The following is a 6043-nucleotide window of genomic DNA, read 5'->3' as shown; positions in this document are numbered from 1 at the left end:
ACCCTGTATCTCTCCTGTGTCTATAACCTGTCTCTTGGTGGAGTCTCTGGTGTGCTTGTGGTGTTTAGTTTTCATTTTGCTTTACTGGTTTCTTAAGTCAGTTTTTTTTTGTGCAGGCAGAAAAATGCTTTGCTTTACCCAGGATTTTGTGATCCTCTTCCCAGGCTATTCAGTGGGAGGGAGATATGCTTTGAATATCACCAAAGAGGGAGATGGCAGTTTCCTCCAGTGTGTAAATGCCATGATGAGGTAGGGTTGGGGCCTTTCAGAAAATGGTAGCTTTTCCCTGAGGGGCAACTCCTGAAACACTCATGGAACACATTCTCAGGGTTTTTTTTTTTTTTTACTTAGTTTCAATTGTTTGCCTAGGCTGTTGTAGGGAGGGGCAGCCTCTGGCTCTGTTTACCATGTGAAGGACATCACTCCACAGAGGCTCCACTGGCTTGGTGGGGTGACATTCCCCTGTGTGGAGCTGAGCCTGACAGGTCATGTCTACTTCCTGTGACCTACTAAATGACTCTTTTGTTTTCTTCCAAGGCCTGAATTGGAGCTAGTTGCTCAGCCCTGGGGAGGTCAGTAACATAGATGGAGATCTCTGGTAGTGGGGGAGGGGCGGCCTTCCCTTCTCTGATCCCTGAGAAGGAGTAAGGATGTCAGGATTCTACTCATGTAAGAGTGTTGGTTCCTGGGTCATCTCTGGTCTGTGATCTGCAGGATGAAGATATCTGCTCCTTGTCAGTTCTTGCTGGTGTTGAGTAGAATCTGCTCACCAGCCACGTCTAGGGCCTTTGTCATGGACTCTCTCTGTAGGTATGGTGGCTATAGCCACTGGCGCTGTACCTACTGCCACCTCAGCTGTGGCTACTGGCAAGTGCTCAGATCTGTCATCTTGCCTGGATTTTCCATCTTTGGCCAAACTCTCTGTACTGTGATGGCACACTTGGTGTGACTGGAACATTTAAACTGCTTTCTATGTAAGAGCTTGTTTATCCTCCAGCTTCTCCTCCTCCATCTTTCCCCAAAACCTCATGATTTTTTGAGTGTTTTTTTAGTGAAAAATGTTTTTGGTGTTTATATTTTGGTTTGGCATAAAATGAGCCTACTATTGTCTTAATTTAATAAAAAAAACTTTCTGATTCTATGACAGCATAAATTTTGTGGGTAATGGTTAAGACTAGGTTGACTTTCTGAAAAAAAAAATCACCACCCATAAAAGAGGAACAAAAAGAAAATAACATATGACAGGAAACATTAATCTTAATGGACTAATAGTCTGTCAGTTTGATTTAACTTTTAATCAAAAATTAAAGTAATACTTGATAATGTTTTATTAACATATTTAAATTTCTTCATTCTTGTCATTTAAGATTCACTTTATAAAGAAATTCAACAGGTGACAGTGTTTTTTCATGACTTTTCCAAAGAAATGATCATTTCATCATTATAGTGTATAGCACAATATACCCAGAAAGCATTTAAGGAAAAATTTTTTCCCATTCTTTGGTTTGCTTCAGTCTGTATTTAAAGCTGCATACCACATTTTACACACTCTATTGTCTGTCTTCTCATTTGAAACATTTCAATAAGTTTTCTTTCCCTAGTTTGTCAGCCAGCAAATCTTTATAAAACAACATGCTTTCATTCATTGTGCTTTCCAAAATATATCTTACAAATGCCAAAACGAAGCACAATCGGAAACATCTGTGGATTTTTCCACCTAGAGTACAAAGTAATCACTTTCCAAACTCCTTAGAACCAGCTGTTCACTGGCATTAATTGTGCTGTCACTTCCATGCTTTAAAACAACAGCATTTGACAATGGCGTACATTTTAATTGGTTTACCACATTTGGTTTGTTTTCAGCAAGGACTGTCTTCACGGAAGATGGTAATGGATGAGGTTTGTAATTATGTATTTTGAAAGGGCTCTAAGTTGTGGATATAGAATATCCATTTCAGTGACTAAATATTTAAATTAAATCCTATAATGGATACTCCAATTTTCTGATTAAAGTGTTCTACAATCTAGATATTTTTTAAGGAAATATTGTAATTGTTTCCTTGGTGACAACGTAATTGGAAGACTTAAAATTTTCTTTTTTTTTTATAGTGAAAACGCTGTACAGAGGGGTTACAATTACATGGGCAAGATAATGAGTACATTTCTTTTTTTTCTTTTTCTTTCTTTTTTTTGGGGGGGGTCTGGTCTTGGGGTCTGGGCGCTGTCCCTCAGCTCTTCAGCTCAAGGCTAGTGCTCTACCACTTGAGCCACAGCACCATTTCTGGCTTTTTTCTTTTTGCTTATGTGGTGCTGACGAATCGAACCCAGGGCCTTGAGCATGCAAGGCAAGCGCTCTACCACTGAGCCACCTTCCTAGCCCATGAGTGCATTTCTTATCAAGCATTGTAGTCTCCTCCTTGGTTTCCCCTTCCCATCTCTTCCCTTCCCATCCTTCCACCCCCTCCCTCTCCACGCAATCCTCCTCCCCGCCCCCACCAAAGTTGTAAAGTTCGTTTTTCCATATAACGACTTGTACATCTCATTGTTCCAAAGGATCCAACTGTACCCCTATTTAAACGATTTGTTTTTTTCCTTCCCTTCCACAAATTATACCAACCTCAAATACAGTGAAAGCAGGGTTATACCATGGGGGAGGGACATACAAAGCAACAAAGAAATAATCTTATAAATGTGTAGAAACAATCACCTGAAAGAAAAAAAATTTGAATACATATATTAGGGTTCACTTCCCTAAAATCAACTTATCTGACCTTTTCTGCTTGACTCAGACATATACTAGTTATTGCAAATAAGGGAAACCATGGGACCTAAGTTTCTTTGGTACCGGCTTACTTCACTTAATATGAATTTTTTTCTATGGAAGACTTAAAATTTTCATATACTATTGCCGTCTTAAATGAAGTGAATGTACCTGGGTTTGCATACAGAACTTTTGGGACAGCATTAATGTTTGAATCTTTGATGGGATTTGATTGGGAATTGTGGCAGGCTTTCATGGTATGAGAAGAAAAAGGATCTGATTGGAATTTATAGCAATATCTAGTTGCTTCCACCCCTGGACAAGTCATTATCATTGGTGAAGATGTTGCCATTTGAATTTACAATGCCCCAGAAAGACCTATGTGTTAAAGAAAAATGACTTTCCATTTCCTCCCAGACTGTGGAGAATACTGAATAGTTCTTCTGGAGATTAAGTTCTTCAGAATAAAACCTATGAGAACATGCACTCTCATCTTCTTTCTTCTTTTCTCTTTTAATCATTCTAGGTCAAAAACATTTCTTTTTGTCATACTCCTCACCTTGACATTGTCTTGTCACAGGCCACCAAAACAATAAAACCGACTGAACATACACTGAAACCTTTAAACTTATAAATCTGAGTAAGCCTTTCTGTTTAATAAATGGACAATATCATTTATTATGGTAGGTTATAAAGCTAACACAGAAATCTAGTCTTTGTAACAATGTAGAGTATATAAAAATGCTTCATTATAAAATATCTAACTCCAAGTTATATTTTGTGTTTTTGTTTCTGTAGATCTTAAGGCTTAAACTCATGGCCTGACTGGTCGTTTTGTGTTCAAGGCCAGTGCTCTACATAAAATCTGAACTGGAACTCCTTTTCTCCTGGTGGTTAATTGGAAATAAGAATCTAATGAACTTTCCTATTCTGGCTGACCTATTCATGTTGCATACTTTATGTAATTCCAATTCTCAGCATTATATACATGTTCCAACTACAATATAAAAAACTTAAAATATACTAAGGATATTTGTAAAGTATAAAATGAGGGAAGAATTTTCATCCTTTAGAAATCTATGCAAAATCTATGCTAAACTATTGATATTTTACTGGACCTTTCCTGCAACCAGTTTGATATAGTTTAATACTTGTCACACAAACTTTCTCTGTATTCTACTGCATATATACTTTTTCACATATGTTTGTATATGTATACATATATGTATCTATCTATATATGTTCCAATGTGCATCATCAGACTTGAAACTGCTTTGTTTTGCTGTTCAGCAATGAACCTTGTCGGCTCATTCTGTGACAATATCTGTTCTCATTTTCATCATTCCTTTATTTACCAAATCATCAACCTTCTAAAATCAGCTTCATTTCTTGGGTAAGGTTACCAATCAGTCCAACAAATATCCACCCAGAGGCTTTTAATAAAGCAAGTTTTAAGGAAGAATATAACATGAAGTGACAACTACAGAAATTCCACAGAGACCTGACATCTTTCACATTTCTGTCTTCCTTCTCTTCTCATACTTCAGAAAGTATTGACTAACACTATAAATATACTGCAATTATAAGTTAAGGATCAGTGTTTTCTTTCCAACCTGAAGCCTTCTTTTCCAGATTCTTGACATAAACTTTTTGGAAGATTTTTTGGATTGTGATGGGATTCCACCCAAAACAAAGCCATGTATATCAAGAAAGTCAATGTTTTCAACTCAGAGTACTAAACAAAAGAGGGAGAAAATTAAGGTTAGCTATATATGTTAAGCACAAATATAGGCAATATCAAGATATCTTGAAATTGTATACTTTTACTGGATAAAGTGGCTCAAACCTGTAATATTATCTACTTAGAAAACAGAGATTAGAGAATTGCAGTTCCAGGCAAGCCCAGACCAAAAAAAAAAGGAAGTTTCAGAAACTCTAACCATTTGATGGGTGCTATATGTTTTGCTTGTGTTAGGAGGACCACAGTCCAAGCAGACCCAGGCATAGTGATACTTACCTCAAAAGAAGCAATGAAGTTACAATCTGCAGGTATGGCAGTAGTAGAGATACCAAAGTTGTAAAGTTCCTTTCATTGTTGCAATGGGTCTACTTGTATCCCTATTTAAACATTTTCCCCTTCCCCTCCACAAATTATGCCAACATCAAAAATGTGTGCTTATGTAAGAAATGCATGATTCTAAAATTTCATGACAATTCTTTTGAACTTACTTTTTTGTGGAATTGACTAAGAAAATAAATTACACCTTCTATATAAAAAATGTTCTGTGCTTAATCCGGCAGCCTATACACTAACATCAGAATGATACAGAGAAGATTAGCATGGCCCCTGCTCAAGGATGACTTGAAAATTAGTGAAGCAATCCATGTTTTTACAACAACAAATGCTGGAGGGGATGGGGCCACCAGGGAACCCTACTGCATTCTTGGTGGGAGTGTAAAAGTCTTCAACCACTTTGGAAAGCAGTATGGAGTTTCCTCAAACGACTCCACATAAAGCTCCCCTATGACCCAGCAATCCCACTTTTGTTCATTTACCCAAAGGATCACAAACAAGTCCATACTAAAACTACCAGCACAACTATGTTTATTGCAGCATTATTTACCATAGCTAAGATATGGAACCAACCCAGATGCCCCTCAGTAGATGAATGGATCAAGAAAACCTGGTAAATATATACAATTGCATGCTCTGCCTCCATCAGAAAGAATGACATTGCCCAATTTGTTAGGAAATGGAAAGATTTGGAAAAAAATTTTTAAGTGAAGTAAGCCAACTCCAAAGAAATATAGGTCCCATGGTTTCTCTTATTTTCAATAGCTAATATATGTCCGGGATTATCAGAAAATGTCTTAAGCTATGTGCATTTGACCAGATAAGATGATGTTAAGCTAAACGAACACCAAGATAGGTACACAAGTGATTCTATCTTGCTATTATTTCTAACATACTTATACTGTACGATGTGATTTTTTTTGTTCCTTTATATGTTCCTCAACCACGCTATAACCCCTTTTTTCACTGGATTTGAAGTTGGTGCGCCTACATCTTGTATATACGTTTCTCTAATTTGGGGAGAAGAAGAAAACAACAAAATGCTTAAATAGGGATATGACTTGACCCATTGTAACAATGAGATGCACAAGACGTATGATGAAAAATGAATTTTACAATTTAGGTAGGGGAAGGAGAGAGGAGGAGTGGAGTGTACTTGTGGAGGTGGGAGAGAAGGGATGGTGGGGAAAAATAAAGGAGGAGGTAAC

General features: G+C 37.3%; 1 non-coding gene across 1 annotated transcript; it reads left to right on the top strand.

Annotated features, from left to right (window-relative positions):
• The first annotated feature begins 5046 nt into the window (after positions 1-5046).
• Positions 5047-5153, top strand: LOC138815804 (U6 spliceosomal RNA). Its single transcript, XR_011368490.1, has one exon. It is a non-coding gene; the product is annotated as a U6 spliceosomal RNA (small nuclear RNA).
• Positions 5154-6043: the final 890 nt, after the last annotated feature.

This window comes from Dipodomys merriami, unplaced genomic scaffold (assembly GCF_024711535.1).
Source record: "Dipodomys merriami isolate MVZ:Mamm:240054 unplaced genomic scaffold, mDipMer1.0.p SCAF_67, whole genome shotgun sequence".
NCBI classification, from domain to species: Eukaryota; Metazoa; Chordata; class Mammalia; order Rodentia; family Heteromyidae; genus Dipodomys; species Dipodomys merriami.
This window is presented reverse-complemented; position numbering and strand designations above follow the sequence as displayed.